The following is an 18,007-nucleotide window of genomic DNA, read 5'->3' as shown; positions in this document are numbered from 1 at the left end:
GTCAGAGCCTAGGTATTCTGTGGCATGTGAATCACCTCCTGACTCCCCAAAGCCTTTCCACCATCTACAAGGCACAAGTCAGGAGTGTGATGGAATACTCTCCACTTGCCTGGATGAGCGCAGCTCCAACAACACTCAAGAAGCTCGACACCATCCAGGACAAAGCAGCCCACTTGATTGGCACCCCATCCACCACCCTAAACATTCACTCCCTTCACCACCGGCGCACAGTGGCTGCAGTGTGGACCATCCACAGGATGCACTGCAGCAACTCGCCAAGGCTTCTTCGACAGCACCTCCCAAACCTGCTACCTCTACCACCTAGAAGGACAAGGGCAGCAGGCACATGGGAACAACACCACCTGCACGTTCCCCTCCAAGTCACACACCATCCCGACTTGGAAATATATTACCGTTCCTTCATCGTCGCTGGGTCAAAATCCTGGAACTCCCTTCCTAACAGCACTGTGGGAGAACCTTCACTACATGGACCGCAGCGGTTCAAGAAGGCAGCTCACCACCACCTTCTCAAGGGCAATTAGGGATGGGCAATAAATGCTGGCCTTGCCAGCGACGCCCGCATCCCATGAACAAAAAAAAATCTGTGGAGAGATAAATATAGGGTTAACGTTTCAGGTCTCATAACCCTTCATCAGAATTCCTTTATCCCCAGAGATGGAGATGGAGAAGTCGTGGAAGGGAAGGAAAGAGTCAGAGATGAACCACGGAAAGGTAAAGGAGGGTTGGAAATTAGAAGCAAAATTAATGAAATTCTCCAGCTCAGGGTGAGAAAAGGAAGTAGCACCAATGCAGTCATCTATGTACTGGAAGAAGAGTCAGGGAGGAGACCGGAGTAGGGCTGGAACAAAGAATGCTCAACATATCCTACAAAATGGCAGCGAATAGCTAGAACCCACGTGGGTTCCCATAGTGACACCTTTTATTTGGAGGAGGTGAGTGGAGTTAAAGGATAAGTTGTTCCATGTGAGAACAAGTTTGGCCAGGCAGAGGAAGGTAATGGTGGATGGGGACTAGTTGGGCCACTGTTGAAGGAATAAGTGGAGGGCCCGCAGGTCATCCTGGTGGTGGATGGAGATGTAAAGGGACTGAACGTACATAGTGAAAAGGAGGCTATCAGGACCAGGGAACTGGAATTGGTTAAAGTGGCAGAGGCTGATAGAAGAGTCATGGATGTAGGTGGGTAGGGACTAGATAGGGGAGAAAAAATGGAGTTAAGATAAGAGGAAATAGGTTTCATGGGGCAGGAGCAGACTGAAACAATAAGTCTACTGAGTCAGTCCTGTTCATGGACCTTGGGAAGGGGTAGAAGGGGGATATGCAGGGTTGGGAGACTATGAGGTTGGAGGCCATGGGAGGAAGATCTCCAGAGGAGATAGTAATGGGATCACGGTCCAGGGGGAGATAGGAGGTGTTGTTAGATTTGGCATTCAGCCTCCGCAAGGTAGAGGTCCTTCGGCCATACAACAACTGCGTGTCCCTTGTTAGCAGGTTTAATAATGATGTCAGGGTTGGACCTGAGAGGACAGAGTTCTGCAACTTCAGAGGGAGATAGATTTGTGAGTGAAGGGTGTGGAGAAACTGGCACGGCCAATGTTATGCCGGCAGTTCTCAATGAAAGGATCGAGAGAGTAAGAGGCCAGAGGGAGGGGTCCAGATGGAACAGGAATTGTGAAGTCCGCTGTGCGGGGGAAGCTTCCTGGCCAAAAATGTTGACGCGGGGTTGAAGGCAGCAGAAGAAGAGCTCAGTATCACGTCGAGCTGGAAATTCGTTGAGGTGAGGGTGTTAGGCGATGAAGCTGAGGATGGATTGTTTGGAGTCAGTGAGGGGAAGATTAGAGGGGATAGTGAAAAAAATGAACAGGAGGAAGATTAGAAGGAGCGATGGGATCAGAGGGAAGTGAAGAGGAAGGGGATTCAAGAGAGGCGTGAGTATCAAAGAGTTGTTGAAGCTTGTGGTTCTTGCTACCTGAAAGGAAGAAAAAAAGTTTTTTGCTAAAGCACCAGATGAGGCAAAGGATGAAATGGAACTGGGGACCAGGACAACTCTGAAGTAAAGTGAGTCAATGCTGCTGAACAGAAAGGTCGAGAGTGTGTACAAGGCGGTGCATGGTGGAGAGGCTGGATCTCATGAAGTGGTGAGATCAGTGGTTAGAGTAATGCTGAATATCACAGTGATCATTAGTGGATCCAAAACAGGAAGGGTGGAATTTAAGCTGGAATCCTTGTGGAATGAGTTGGAGCTAGAGACAGTTGCTAAGAGGAGATGTGGCTGTGAAAGTGAATTTTAGCGAACACACGATCAAACACAAGAAGGGAAACAGATATCAATGAAGGTGAGCAGGGTAAAAGAGACAAATGAGAATCATGTCGAACAGAAGTGTAGAACCACTTCAAGGTGGGCATTCCTGGAATAGAAGTGGCAGCGAATTAAACAATAAAATAAAAGACAACTTTTGCATTTAATTTGAAAAAATAACATCATTACTTTTTACATTGTGGAGCTAGTCATTCATCCGATGGAATGCAACTGGTCCCATGGTGGGATTTTCAAAATGGTTCCAAGCACGCACAGAGAGACTTTTTTTAAAGGGACAGGTAACCTGTACCAAAATACTTCACTTAGGCCAGTTTTGGGGTATTTGTTGAATTAACCTGAACTCCCTCAAACCCCTTGAACCATGGCACTAGGAGTTTAGAATTCTTCTTGGCACTCTCAAGAAGTCCTGATCTATTAATCAAAATTCAACTGTACTTCCTGGTTATAAATGAACATTTATTTGTTTCTAAGCCCTAAATTGCCCGAGAAAAAGTTGATTATTTCACAATGGAATGTTGGAGTGACAGGCATCGGCCAGCTCTTGTATTTGCCCCCTGTTTATTTCTTCCTTTCAGTGCTTCTCCTCAACACCTTGCTAGAACGTAGTAATTAATCTTCACTGAAAGGGACAGGTAGTAATTTGGTATAGAAGCTAATTTACAAGGACTTGGAGCAGTGTAACGTGAACCTGGGGTATTATTCAACTCAGTCATTCTGCATACAACAAAGATCAAACCTTGTAACAAAATATCCTATTGTCAAGAATATATAGCGGTCTTGTTAAATAATGTAAAATAAATGCCAGTGAACAAAAAGCTATTGATTGAAGAATTTTCTGAACCTTGTTCAACGTTTATTACAGTTATAAAATATTCAACCAACCGTTTGAAAATAAATTTGATGTCATGGTGGTAACGAGCAAATTTGGCATCACTCTATTTCAGGTATTTTAATATGAAGAATCATAGAATCATACAGCACAGAAGGAGGTCATTCAGCTCATCGTGCCTGTGCCAGCTCTTTGAAAGAGCTGTCGAATTAGTCCCATTCCCCGGCTCTTTCCCCATAGCCCTGCAAATTTTTCCTTTTGAAAGTTACTATTGAATCTGCTTCCACCACCCTTTCAGGCAGTGCATTCCAGATCATAACAAATCACAGCGTAAAAAAAATTCTCCTCACTACCCTTTGGTTCTTTTACCAATTACCTTAAAGTTGTGTCCTCTGCTTACTGACGCTCCTGCCAGTGGAAACAGTTTTTCTTTATTTGCTCTATCATGCCCTTCATAATTTTGAATTATGATCTCTATTAAATCTCCACTTAAGCTTCTCTGCTCTAAGGAGAACAATCCCAGCTTCTCCAGTCTCTCCACATAACTGAAGACCCACACCCCTGGTACCATTCTGGTAAATTGCCTCTACACCCTCTCCGAGCCCTTGACATCCTTCTTAAAGTGTGGTGCCCAGAACTGAACAAAATACTCCAGTAATCTTTTTAAAATTGGATCTTACTCAATTGTAAATACATGCTCCATAATGTTTATTTTTGTATTCAAGGAAACAGCTCGTCAGTGACAGTCTTGTATTGCTAAAATGGATTTTTTCACTGAAATCTTAAAAAGGTGCATTCACATACATATTTTGCGAAGCCATTGCATATTTTGATTGCAAGGTGCTTCCAGGGTAATTGCATTGATACATCCAAATGAAAGGGATTATTATTCCCTTCTTTCTCAAATTGTCTCCTAACGACCTCTATTATACACTATGCTCATTCTTAACTCATTAAATAGAGCCACCCATTATGAAAGTGGCTTAAGTGGGCAGAGTGAGAGTGCAGACTCTGCTTAGTGTTTCTGGGTTTACTGCGGCCTAATCTGCAGTCCTTAAAGGCCGTCAATGAAAAGGTAATTTTTCTTTTACTAGCTTTAATGTGGAGCCAGGAAAAGCAGGAGTGCTCATTCTGGCTGCACAACAGTATTGTGGGCCGCTGACGACCCGACTTCGCCCCCTCACCCCCAACTCCTCTTTGCCTCACCCCCCAGCCCACACCCATCTTGTTGACTCAGTGTCTGAGCCGGCCGATTTTGAGAAGGCGTCCGAAGCTGGCAGGTTTTCTGTAAATGAGGCCCGAGGCGCAAGTTCCAGGCAGACCGCCCACTTTGTGCCGAGCGACCCATGTGAAACCAACTGCTCTGCCCAAGAATACTTCGATCTTACCTCGTGTTGTGACAATACAAGTTGTTGTGCGTTTTTAAAAACTACTTAGAGCAGTGGAACATTCCAATAATAAAGAGCAGTTATTTCAAACACTGATACCTCTTTTGGAACGGATGCTGTGCTAACAGTCACATGTGGTGCACTGCATTCATTGCACAAACTCTTGGTTTCATTCCAGTATCCTGTTGTTCCAGCTGAGTGAATAACTGCAAGCCTGTATCTGCGCTCAGATCCCAAAATGATCCTGTAGATTGCATCACTAGCTGTGTAAATATGTGACAGTAGGACAGATGAAATCCGTCTGTTGTTATAATAATAAAGTACAAAGGCAGCTGCATAATAGTCAGGTTGATGCTCCATGAATTTAACATCACATTATACCTTTTCCAGTTGAACTTATGGTCACTGGGTTCCGCAAGTTAGAGTTGGCTAAGAAGGTCTGGTTGTAATTAAATTAGACAGTGAATTAAATTAATGTTTCGTGTCATTTTAATATTATTATATAATAGAATATTATATTGACCCAAGGATAAATTGTAGTTTTGGCAGCAGAACCTGTTACTTTGTTGGTCCAGTAGCTGTAACCGCGATAGTGGTCCAACAAACTGCTCCCCTCTCAAAGCAAACAAAACAGCTGTGACTTTCCTCAGAAAATAGCGAAACCCTTGCATGGATACAGGTGAACTCAAAGTGCAGGTTCAGCAAAGCGACCGCAGTGCAACAGGCCCAAAGCTTCAAAAGCTCTGGCTGCAATAAAACTTCCCTCCTTTGTCTATCGTGCTGTAAAGGTGTGCATTGATAAATATCTGGTGGTGATATTAGGGCCAGAAAGTCCTTTGGGTAATAAATGTGACTGCAGCTGCAGATAATTCCACCTCTCTCTGTCAGCATTGTTTCCACAGTATGAGCATTGATTCTGGACAGATTTATAAATGCAATAAAAACAGAAAAATGTAGATATTTCACTCTGTGATTTTGAATCAGGTAACAACTCCACTCTCCAATGCCAATCTAATGAATCACCACATTATGGAAAAATTAAATAATTCACAGCATGTTATAGGTTTTGAAACAATTACATTTTTCTAATAAATCATATTTCCATGATGCATTAGTACATTAGCTTTGATTGTCTGAGTCCAAGAGGTTCACAAACTGGATTGAGACGTGAAGAGGGGGAAGGGTGGACCGGCCTGGCCAGAATTTCTGCCTTAGGCTCCAACCTCTCTTTAAAAAAGGCTCCCTGCACAAGCAAAATATATGCAGAGAGTAAGGCCTCATTGCTGGTTGACTGCCATTAAAAAAATTGGGTCACCCAGCAGCTGTTAAAGGGCTGCAGCTAGCGCCCAATTAGAGAGACACTTTCAGCAGGTGTTTGGAGCTGCAGCACACTTGTTGGAGTTGTTGAGAAGATGGAAATGGCAAAGATGCCCCCTTTCAGCTGTGGTCCTTTGAAAGTGTTGATGAAGGAGCTTAGTGAAAGAGGATTTCCCCTTTTGGGGCAAAAGGCTTGCCCCTTAAAAAACCAGTAAGTCAATGCTATGTTCCAGGTCTGACTGACCTTGAACAAATGACGACAGAGTTTTATGGCAAGCTAAGTGAGGTAACATGCATATTCATCCTTCATTTCAAAGTGTGGCCCTGGTGTAACTGTTCATTTGCGTGACCCTTTTCATCCATGGTCACAGAGCATTTGGCCTCACTTGGAAGAGCAACTGTAATCACCAGGACTGCAGGCAAGTGAGACTGACAGAGTTTCCCCTTTCTACCAAAATGACCAAAATTGCAGCCTTCACAAATGTGCAAGATGTTCACTGCAGGGAAGCAAAACTGCTTAGGCAGAAAAATCACTAAGGAATCACTGCAAAACAGACTGCAACAAGCCAGCTTTAAGATAAGCCACTGTCAAAACTCTGTGTCCAATTTATATGGACAAGCAGCTCACTGGGGCAGAGCCTTGCTCAAAGTCACAAAATACATAGGGCCAGAGTTTTCACAGGGGTCATCCCCATCTCCTGCCGTAACTTCAATGGGAGATAAGAAAATCCCCTGGAGAAATGGCGTGAATGGCCACCTTCCACTGTTTCTCCAAGGGTTGCACTGATCTCCCACAAAAGGTATGGCAGGAGATCCCCAGGAGAATATCGAGAAGTCAGGCACAGGAAGATCATGGCGTGTGAGGTCGGAGGTCTGATTCTCTGACCGTGAATGCTGCTAATGAGGTTCTGTACACCATGAAGAGTCTCAGAAATTTACCACATTGCTTCAGTTGTTCATCCTTTAAACAATTTCATCTGCCTCACAACACTCACTCTACAGCTTGAACATGTCTGAATGCACAGGTACAAAATTGGTGCAATTCTATTCAAGTGCTGAATGCTATTAATATTACAACAAAGTCTTGTCAAGCCAACGATAAAGGGTATATAGTCTACACAAGGTTATTTATCCTCTTGTACTTTCTGAAAATTATATTCATTATACTTGTTTTTATGTCATACTGCGCTGATATTTTAATGTAATTTTTGACTCAATATTGGGTGCTAATAATGTGATGGTGGGCATCCAGTATTATCATGCATGGAGGCCTAATGCAGCCATTGTGCCCTGTATCCCCCAGTGAGAGCCCCGAGAGACTGTGTGAACTGTATGCATCTCATTAAGGCCTCAAAAATTATGAAAAAGAGGGGCCTCCCTATAATGGGATTGGAACGCCCTGGGAAGGGGCACTGAGGGGGAAAGCCACACATATTTGCTACACTTTATTTGGTTTTCAATGGCCAAATATTTGCAAACGGACCTAAGACCTCACCATATTTGGAGCCCTTCACTGGCTGCTGGAATCCAATATTCCAGACGCTGATTCCCGAGATGCATCCGACACTCCATGTGCTACAACCTGGAGTGCCCAAAACATATTTAAGGATGCACTGCAGCAACTCACCAAGGCTTCTTCAGCAACACCTCCCAAACCTGTGACTTCTACCATCTAGAAGGACAAGGGCAGCAAGTGCATGGGAACAACACCACCTCCAAGTTCCCCTCCAAGTCACACATCATCCCGACTTGGAAATATATCGCCGTTTCTTCATTGTCGCTGGGTCAAAATCCTGGAACTCTCTACCTAGCAGCACTGTGGGAGAACCTTCACCACACGGACTGCAGCGATTCAAGAAGAAGGCCAAGGACCACCTTCTCAAGGGCAACTAGGGATGGGCAATAAATGGCGGCCACGCCACATCCGAGAATTAATTTTTAAAACATGGAATCGAAGGAAATTGTTCAAAGTCATAAAATTTAGAATCATATAGCACAGAAGGAGACCATTTGGTCCGAGCCCAATGAAGGACTCACACCTGAAGCATTAACACAGGTTTTAGGGTCCGATGTCGATCAAGCTGCTGTGCATTTCCGGTTTTAATTTCAGATTTTCACATTTGCAGTCTCTCTTTTTAATCACAAGAGATAGATCTAACAAATATAAACATAGTCGGAATGAATTACAGATGGTCCCCGTATATGGATGTGTGCTGACCCAAGCCAGTTAAAGGCTCCACACATCCTCCAGATATCTGCTCACCTCTGGATCAATGATGAGCCTAGAATTAGAATGATGAGCAATCTTATGGTGAGCAACTTGAACATAAATCTTGATGTAAAATATTGTGGAAAATCTCCAGTCTTACGGAGTGAGAATTTCACACACATAGCTGAAACAATGGTGAGAAATGCCCAAATGAATTGGGGAACTGCTGCCCAGTTTCTGGAATTAATTAGTGCGCAGATTATGGGCTAAATTCCTAAGGAATGCTGAAATGCCCCATCAGGGACAAAGCTAAGGTCAGTCACAGCATCAATTTTCGGAAAATCCACTCTAATTTCAGGAAGATTTAAGTAAATCCTTGTGACATGTCTTAAAGATACCATTTGGATTAAAAAAGATGTCATTTTGGAAGTCATGGATTAACATTGTTGACCACCTACTATTAGGGCCGGGACAGTGGGACAGGACGTGTTTATGGGAGTGTGTCTGGATCGCAAAAGAATTTTTTCCAATGACACCAATAGTCCAGTGACATTTTACAATTTGTTTCTCTTCCAATAATTGGGCAATGTTATTAAATGATAACATTTTAACCCAATAGGATTATTTTACTGGAAAAGCCCGAGGGGCTAAATAACACTCTTTCAATGCTGCTAAACAACCTCCATCTTGTCTGTAATTTCAACGATTCTGAGTGTTTTTCAGCAAGACTTTCTTGTCATTCAATTTAATATGTTTCCCTTTATAACACACCACTTGCTTAATGCACTAGTTTGTTATTCTTTGGCCTTGATTACCAATACAAAAAGATCTTACTAGCTTTAGCATCCAATCGCTAATCAATACATTTGTCAAATAATGAATGTGAAGAGGTTTATTTTGGTTTGCAAAACCCACAGTAACAAGCACTAGCAGCTGGAACTATCAGTGACTGGGCACATTTTGAATTTATTTCAGCTGCAATACTGAATGGACAGGTCATAACATCAGAGCAGTTTGGGAAAATAAACTGCTCATTACCAAAGCAGATCTGGCTAATGGATTGATCTCACAACAGGCTTTGTACCCTTGGCTGAACTGCAGGAATGCGCAGTATGGACATCTCTGCTATAAGGAAAGTCCTTTGAAGACTAAGAAAGAGCAACAGGTCAAGCTGCAAACAATAGGAGGGTGAAAACCTCCCAGTGTTTGATTTACTGACCCTCTCCCTCTGAACATTTCTGGTGTAGCAATGTCAATTCCATTGAAATTATCTCTGCACTAATCACATCCTTGCAATTTCTTCAACAAATGAGAATTTCACTGTTGCCTTCTACACTTATTGGCCGCAGAAAAATCAAAACCCACTGCACTGAATTATCATTCAACAGTCTGATTTCAAAACACACTTTAAAATGCCTTAATTAAATCAGCCGTACAAATAACCAAACATCATATTAAAAGAAACATTAACATTCTTTCCCCAGTTCAGGTTCCCTTCGTGTTTGGAACATATGTAAACTCTCGGGAGCACGGGGTAGAAATTGGCCGGCACTTGCTGTCGGGCGCCGAATCGGCGCTGCGCATGCAGCCTGCGCCTGAACACGTAGGTGTTGTTACATAGTATTACATAGAATTTTACAGCACAGAAACAGGCCATCCGGCCCAATGGATCTATGCCGGAGTTTATGCTCCACACGAGCCACGAACTGTTGTTGGTCCCTGTGTCTCATTAACATTGAATGGACAGGCTGCCAGCGGTACTCATAATGTTCACTGGCAGCTCGCCTAATTGGAGCCCTGAAAATGACGTGTCCATGACGCTATTTAAAGCCAGCCTGCAGCTCTTCAAGAGGTGGTGCACTTTGGCTGCTGAACACTGGAATCTGCCGTGGACACTTCAGGCATTTCTGAAACAGCTGCTGAGAGCCCCCAGGTTCTCAGATGCTGCACTGGGGGTCCTGGTGGAGATGGTCCATCAGAGGGGTGAGGTGCTGTTCTCACCAGGGGGGTGAAGAGTCTCCAGACAAGTGCCCAGGCAGCAGTGGCAGAAGGTGGCTGAGGAAGTCAATGCCAGGCAGGAGCATTGGACCCAAGACATAGCTGCAATGCTGCAAGATGTTCAATGACCTCACCAGGGTTACTAAGACTCCTATCATATCTCACATTACTCTCTTCACAGCTCTGCACCACCTGTAGTCCCATTACTCACAAGCCTTCCCTCCCTCACTTCCCCTCATGCTCCTGCAGTCACTGCACCCCACTTCTCTCCACCTCCTTCTGTTACTACTCACACACTCCATATCTACTGCTAGTCTCACTTCCCCACATCTCTGCCACATTTCCCATTACATCCATGCTATTCTACCATTACATGCGCATCCTCATAACATCTCACTAGGCTACCATGAATGCACTCCCTTCTTCCTTGCAGGACAAGCTGGCACATTGTATAAGAGCCTGCATCCATGTCCTGTCCCCACTTGAGGAGGTGGTCTTCGACATTGTGGGCAGGGGGTGAGTCAAACCCACGACCACTGGGGAGGCGGAAGGACGTGTCCTGCACCTTACCCACTTTTTCCCTTCCCAATCCAATATCACCTTTCAGCAGCCTGTCTCTGCTTACCCTTGCCACTAACCATCCCCTCTCTTCCATTTCAGGTCCAGAGCTCGACAGGGCTCTTAGGGAGCAGAAGAAATGGAGGGCAGCACAATTGAAGAGGGAGCATCATTCAACCTCACATTTGCAGGCACCAGCTGAGAGACTGGCAACCTGCATTAGTTTAGAGGGTAGGTTAGACTGGTCTGCACAGGGAGACACACCGAGCACTAGTGTGGTGGAGCAAGGGCAGGGGGGTAGGACGGCCCAGAAAACAGCCAGCCGGAGGGAGAGCTCACAACGGAAGGCACAGATGTGGACTTCAAGAGCCTAGACTGTAGAAAAAGACTGATGGCAGTACACCAGGAACTTCGAGGTGCACTGGGTTGCCTGCCAGTGGGCCCCTGAACAATGGCACAGACTATGGAGAAGTCCAACTCCAACTTGTGTGGGGTCTTTACATGGGCCACAACAACACTGCAGTCAATCATGGGGCAAGTGGTCAGCTCTGTGAACACTACAGGGGGCCCACAGCAATGGAGCCCCTGGTGGCAGCTCTGACAACTTTGCTGGGAGTTCAGCTGGCTGCCATCTCCTCTGGCTTTCAAACCACGAGGGATACAGTGGAAAGGGGCTTTAAGACCCTCACTTCACTCCTGAACCCTGTTCTCAGGCAGAGCAGTGGGAGTATTGAGGCTCAGCCCCATGAGAATGCCAGAGGCGCCATGGGAGAGGCACATCCTGTCCTCTCTCAGGATGGCAGCATGCCTGCTACCCTGCCAGCCTCTCAAGGGATGGGAGCAGTCCTTGTTGGTGTCAAGCAGCCTGCTGGGCCAGAATGGCCCGGCCCCCGTTGAGATGCAGCAGTCTACAGTCAGCTCCCCTGTGCCCAGAACTTCTCGTGGTTGCCCACCATGGCCATCTCAAGTGCCGTCGGTGGAAGTTCAGCAGCCGTCCACCTCCCAAGCTCCAGCCAGAGAGGAACCATCTCATAGCAGCACCAGAATAGGGAAACGAGCCCATACTGATGGTAAGGTGAAACCGAAGAAGCTTTGCACTTTGACGGCATTAATATGGTGGGTGTAGGGACCTTGGTGAGATGGGAGCAGGGAGTGTTGGTGCATTAGAGAGGGAAGGGATTGTTCAGGTGAACCTCTCCTCGATTAATTGCTGCCTGATAGCTCTGGCCGCTGGTGCGATTGGTTGCCCTGTTTAGAAGGAATGTCAAGGCCTTGGAGAGGGTATAGAGGAGATTTGCCAGAATGGAACCAGAGATGAGGGACTGGAGAAGCTGGGATTATTCTCCTTAGAGCAGAGAAAGTTAAGGGGAGATTTAATAGAGGTGTTCAAAATCATGAAGGGTAGTGATAGAGCAAATAAGGAGAAACTGTTTCCATTGGTAGAGGGTTGGTAACCAAAGGACACAGATTAAAGTAATTGGCAAAAGAGCCAGAGGGGAGATGAGGAGAATTTTTTTTACACAGTAAATTATTATGATCTGGAATGCACTGCCTGAAAAGTGGTGGAAACAGCTTCAACAGTAACTTTCAAAAGAGAATTGGATAAATACTTGAAGGGGAAAAAAATTGCAGGGCTGTGGGGAAAGAACAGGGGAGTGGGACTAATTGGATAGCTTTCAAACAGCTGGCACAGGCACGATGGGTTAAATGGCCTTCTTCTGTGCAGTAAGATTTTATGATTCCCTCTTCCTCATCATCCTCATCACTTTCAGGTTCCTGCACTTCTTCCTCCCCAGGTGGTTCCAAGGGTTGGCTCCAGTGGAGGCCAAAGTTATGGAGCATGCAGCAGATGACCACAAATTTGGAGACACGATCCAGGCTGCAGAACTCCTCCCGAACAGTCAAGGCAGTGGATCCTTTGCTTGAGAAGGCCGATGGAGCTCTAGTGGACACATGGCTCCGATTATAGCTCTCCTCAGGTTCTGTGCTCGGGTCCCTGACAGGAGTCATGAATCACGTGTTTAGGGCATACCTCCCTGTCCCCTACAAGCCAGCCTGACACCCGATGGTCTGGGTGGAATAGAGGGGGTATTGATAAAGGTGCCATGAATACTGTCAGGAAACCAGGCACAGACCTACATGATGCGCTGCCTGTCGACACAAACTATCTGCATATTGACACGGAGCATGCAAGGTGATGTGGGGTGCAGTCAATTATTTCTTGTACTTGTGGGAAGCCTGAAATCCTGACGGAGCCCTTAGCTCTCCCGTCCAGCTTTGCTGGCACCGTAAGGAAGGAAATGAAACCATTCCTCCTGGAGTAGAGAGCCTTGATAACATCCCTAATGCAGCGGTGCACAGCATACTGAGCGATGCCACTGATGTCACCCTTGCAGCCTGGAATGATCCCATGGACTCTGCCTTGCTGGTGCTACTGTTCCTCATCTGGCAGCCCCAATGGCAGACCCAGCAGAACACCCATGACAGCAGCAACGGGCAGAATTGTAACGACAGAATAGTTGCTGCACCTCATAAAAGTAGACTAAAGGCGTTTTAAAGCACTGCAATTGCAGCCAATGCAATCACCCTTACAGCATGAAATGACTAACCAGAGACTTACCTTCATGGAGGTGGGATTCCCTTTAAAAAAATCTTGTGAAGGCTTCTTCCCGACTGTTCACGTCATGATTTACCAGGGGGCCTTACGAACTGATAAATCAGATGCTGGCACAGACCAATTTCCAAATGGATCTTAAATCCAGTGCAAGGTCCCTCATTATAATATTTTAATGGGCTGTGCACTTAATTTAGTCAGGCTCCTGGGATTGCCTTTGGGGCACCCACACCAATGTGGCAACTCATGCACTTTCGATGTCTTTCGGTCACGTGCAATCTACGCTACAAATTGGTATGTTGTGGACCTGTTTCGCACCCAAAAAACAGACGAAGCAAGGTTCATTTTTGCCCCCATATGTTCCTCTGTTTGTCAAGATTATTTTTTAAACTAGTGACAAGAACAGAGTGTATTGTGGCCAAATTTGCTGGTGGAAAAGCAAGTTGCGAGGACACAAAGTTTCTGCAAAGGGATATTGACAGGTTAAGCGAATGGGCAAAAATTTGGCAGATGGAATATAATAAAAAAGCAAAATATTATTTGAATGGAGAAATACTACAAAATGCTGCGGTACAGAGGGATCTGGGTGTCCTTGTACATGAAACACAAAAAGTCCACATACCGGTACAACAGGTAATCTGGAAAGCAAACGGAATATTGGCCTTTATTTCTAGGGGGATGGAGTATAAAAGCAGGGAAGTCGTGTTACAGCTGTACAGGGTGCTGGTGAGACCACATCTGGAGTACTGTGTACAGTTCTGGTGTCCTTTTTTTAAGGAAGGATATACTTGCATTGGAGGCAGTTCAGAGAAGGTTCACTAGGTTGATTCCGGGTATGGAAGGGTTGTCTTATGAGGAAAGTTTGAACAGGTTGGGTCTATACTCATTGGAGTTTAGAAGAATGAGAGATCATCTTATTGAAACATATAAGATTCTGAGGGGACTCAATAGGGTAGATGCTGAGAGGGCGTTACCCCTCATGGGGGAATCTAAAACTAGGAGGCATAGCCTCAGAATAAGAGGTTGCCCATTTAAGACAGAAATGAGGAATTTCTTCTCCCAGAGGGTCATGAATCTTTGGAATTTACCCCAAAAAGCTGTGGAGGCTGAGTCATTGAATACATTCAAGGCTGAGTTAGACAAATTTTTGATCAGCAAGTGAGTCAAAGGATATGGGGAAAGGGCGGGAAAGTGGAGTTGAGGTAAAAATCAGATCAGCTATGATTTCATTAAATGGTGGAGCAGGCTCGAAGGGCCAAATGGCCTACTCTTGCTCCCATCTCATGGTCTGTTTAGCAAAAGGATTTTTTCTTTTACGCACAAGGTAAAATGTACCCCCTCCGTCTTTCATGCTTGTGAGCTATTAATAGTGCTCTTTCAATGCTACTTAATGTAACAGAAGTTATTGGAGGAATTTCTGGACTGTTAGGTAGAGAGGCACTTTAGACAGTTTTGCAACATTAACTCCATTCCATTCATATCAAACCCATCCTAACCCATTTTTGACTTCCCTGGACTTCATGATAATAATGGCAGAAATTTAAACATTCAAGTTTAGTTGACATTATACAAATTTAACACATTTATTGGTGCAAATAAGCCACGTGACTTATGCAAATGGCATGTTGGATGTAACCTACAAAATAATGGGTGGAAAATGACACAGGACACCATTCTTCAACAAGATAGACTTTATACGTCAGTTATCAAATACAGAGAAAAAAAAGATTCTTTTCTAAACAGCAAAGCCACTCCATTTGCTCCATATGCCCCTGCCATAGTATGGGCCAGCTGCATTAGGAGGGGGAGTCATTACTGTAAAGTCAGCAGAAATGTCCACAATTGTCACAAAGGAATTAATGACCATAATAGGTTCAGCAAGGTATAAATTGGAATACAATGCAAAGGTCAAACTCCATCCGGTTACAAAAAGTCACTAAGAAAATGATTGTCAGGTCCAGAAAACAAATCACTGCATAGGTATTCAAAATGAGGTGGGAGACCACCATCTCCCTCAGAGGCAGTTGTAGGATCTGATTAATTTCTATGTCCATGCAGGAGAACACCCAGTTTCTGGGAATAGTGAATGTGGAATGGATACAGCAGATGTTCATGGCTATTCAGTCCAAGCAGCGGATAGCTGCTATATCCCCAGGGCATTATGAAGGAGGCAATTTGCATGTTGTGTGAAGGGGTGCATGTCATTTCAGAACCTAGGAATGTCTAGATGCACAGTGACATGACACTACTCCACACTCTACTGAAGTCAGTTGGTCAGCTCTTTAGTCAGTCTGCACTATATCAGCCTGCTCTTCCACACAGTTTCAGTCTTTGGATGAGATGTTAAACGCAGGTCTTGCCTGCCTGTTCAGATGGATGTGAAAGATTACTTGACATTTTTTCCAGAGCAGGGAATTCCCCATGTGTCCTGGCCAACATTCCTCCCTCATTCAACACCACAAAAAACAAATTACCTGGTCATTCACCTCATTGCTGTTTGTGGGACCTTGCTGTGTGTAAATTGGCTGTCATATATAAACCGGCACCACACTTCAAAAGTAATTCATTAGTTGTGAAGCATTTTAGGACATCCTGAGGATGTGAAAGGCACTACATAAATGCAAGTTCTTTATTGTTCTTTCAGTCTTTGAACAATACACACTGACTAGATCAGTGGAGCCCTGTCGTGGAGCCCTGTCCTTCATTATCCACAAATGAAATGGACTGTCTGGAATGCCTGAACTATAATGTTGCTGAGGAAATGCCACTTATAAAGGAATATAAAAAGAATTTTGCAAAAGGGTAGCAAAATAGGAGTCGAGTAGATAGCTCCAGTTAAAGAGCTAGGACCAGCACAGGCCTAATGGTCCCTGCTCTTCAGCACAGTGCCACGGGATCTTTTATACTCACTTGAACAGGCAGATCTGGAAGACAGCACCTCTGACAATGCAGCACTCCCTCAGTACTGCACTGCAGTGTCAGCCTAAATTACAGGCTCACACTTAGAATGCTGTTTGTTTGTGTAGGCTTTAGACAATGAATGCCAGTACCAGTTCAATCTGCATTGATGTAAGCCTTTTAGTAACTCATTTGCAACTAGATTGAATAGCTTACATACCAGTAAAATGTGTAAAAACATGTACATTAAAATTAAGAAAAATACCTGATCTCCCCAGTTATTGTAACTGAGCAAATTTAATCTCACTCCCACCTAACTGTAATATTTCCGTGGCAAATATATTAAAAATGCATCAGTATTACATTTCTCTAAGCTGTCAATACTCAGCAGTAATTGCCATGCCTTATTCACCCACATACTTTGTTCTTTTCCATAGACATGCCAAAAAGCGAGGGACTGCAAACACTCTTCTCATGTCAGTACATTAGTAGGGGTATATTATAGACCTCCAAATTGTGGGAAGGAAATCGAAGAGGAAATCTGCAGTCAGATTTGAGAGATCAATAGGAATAACAAAATTATTGTTCTGGGAGATTTTAATCATCCACCTATTAACTGGGATGGGGAGGGAGTTAATGGAGAAAAGGGAATGGAATTCCCAAAATGTGTACAGGACTCCTTCCTCAAGCAGTATGTTAGTAGACCTACAAAGACGGAAATATTGCTAGATCTGGTTACGAGTAATGAAATAGATCAGGTAGATGAGCTGATTGTGGGTGAGCTCCTTGGGAGCAGTGGCCACAATATGATGAGGTTTAAGATTCGACTAGAAAGGGAAAAAGTCAATACCAAAACTAGAACACCAGCTTGGATTAGGGTGATTTTAGAATGATGGGGAGCAAGCTAGCTGAGGTGAGATGGAAGGAGAAGTTGGCACACAGGACTTTAGAGCAACAATGGGGTGTTTTTTTAAAAACAGATTGCAAAGGTACAGAATAAGTTTATTGCATTAAAAAAGGAAAGTATTAGTAGTTTTAGAATGCGATGGATAAATAAAGAGGTTAGAAACCAATTAATATTGAAGAAGGACTCTGAGGACTATAATAATAATGAAAAAACTAAAGAAGCATTTGAAGAAACAAGAAAAGTTAAAAGTGGGATAAGGAAAGCTGAAAGTATGAGGAAAACATTTCAAAAAACATTAAAATGAACAGCAAAGTATTTTACAAGTATATCTGTAAAAAAATAATTGTTAGAAGCAAGATGGGTCCCTGAGAGGAGAGGATTGTCAATTTGTAGATGATGAGCAAAAAATGAGAAGTATTTAATGAGTGCTTTACATCAATTTTAAAGAGAATAATATCAAAGAGGAGGTGAATCCTGAAGTGGTTGAGACTGAGTTGAGCAATATTATGATGGATAGAAGGAAAATTTAAAATACGTTAGGCAAAAGGAAGGCGAAGCATCAGGGCCTGACGGGATACATCCTAGGATCCTGTGGGAGGAATTTGCTGAGGCCCCAGAAATTATATTTCAGGGTTCTATTGAGAATGGATATGTGCTGGAGAACTGGAGATTGGCCAATGTAATACCCATTGTTAAAAAGGGAGACAGAGCTAGTTTGGGTAACTACATACCAGTTAGCTTAACATCTGTGTTAGGGAACATTTTTAATTAAGGATGAAATTACCAGGTATCTAGATAAGAGAAAATAGTTGGAAGTAGCCAGCATGGATTTCAAAAGGGACGATTGTGCTTGACAAACCTCATACAAGTCTTTTAGGAGGTAATAGACATGGTAGATTGGGGAAATGCAATGCAGTGGACTTTAGGAAAGCCTTTTACAAGTTACCACAC

Source organism: Heptranchias perlo, chromosome 2 (genome assembly GCF_035084215.1).
Source record: "Heptranchias perlo isolate sHepPer1 chromosome 2, sHepPer1.hap1, whole genome shotgun sequence".
Classification (NCBI taxonomy): Eukaryota; Metazoa; Chordata; class Chondrichthyes; order Hexanchiformes; family Hexanchidae; genus Heptranchias; species Heptranchias perlo.
This window is presented reverse-complemented; position numbering follows the sequence as displayed.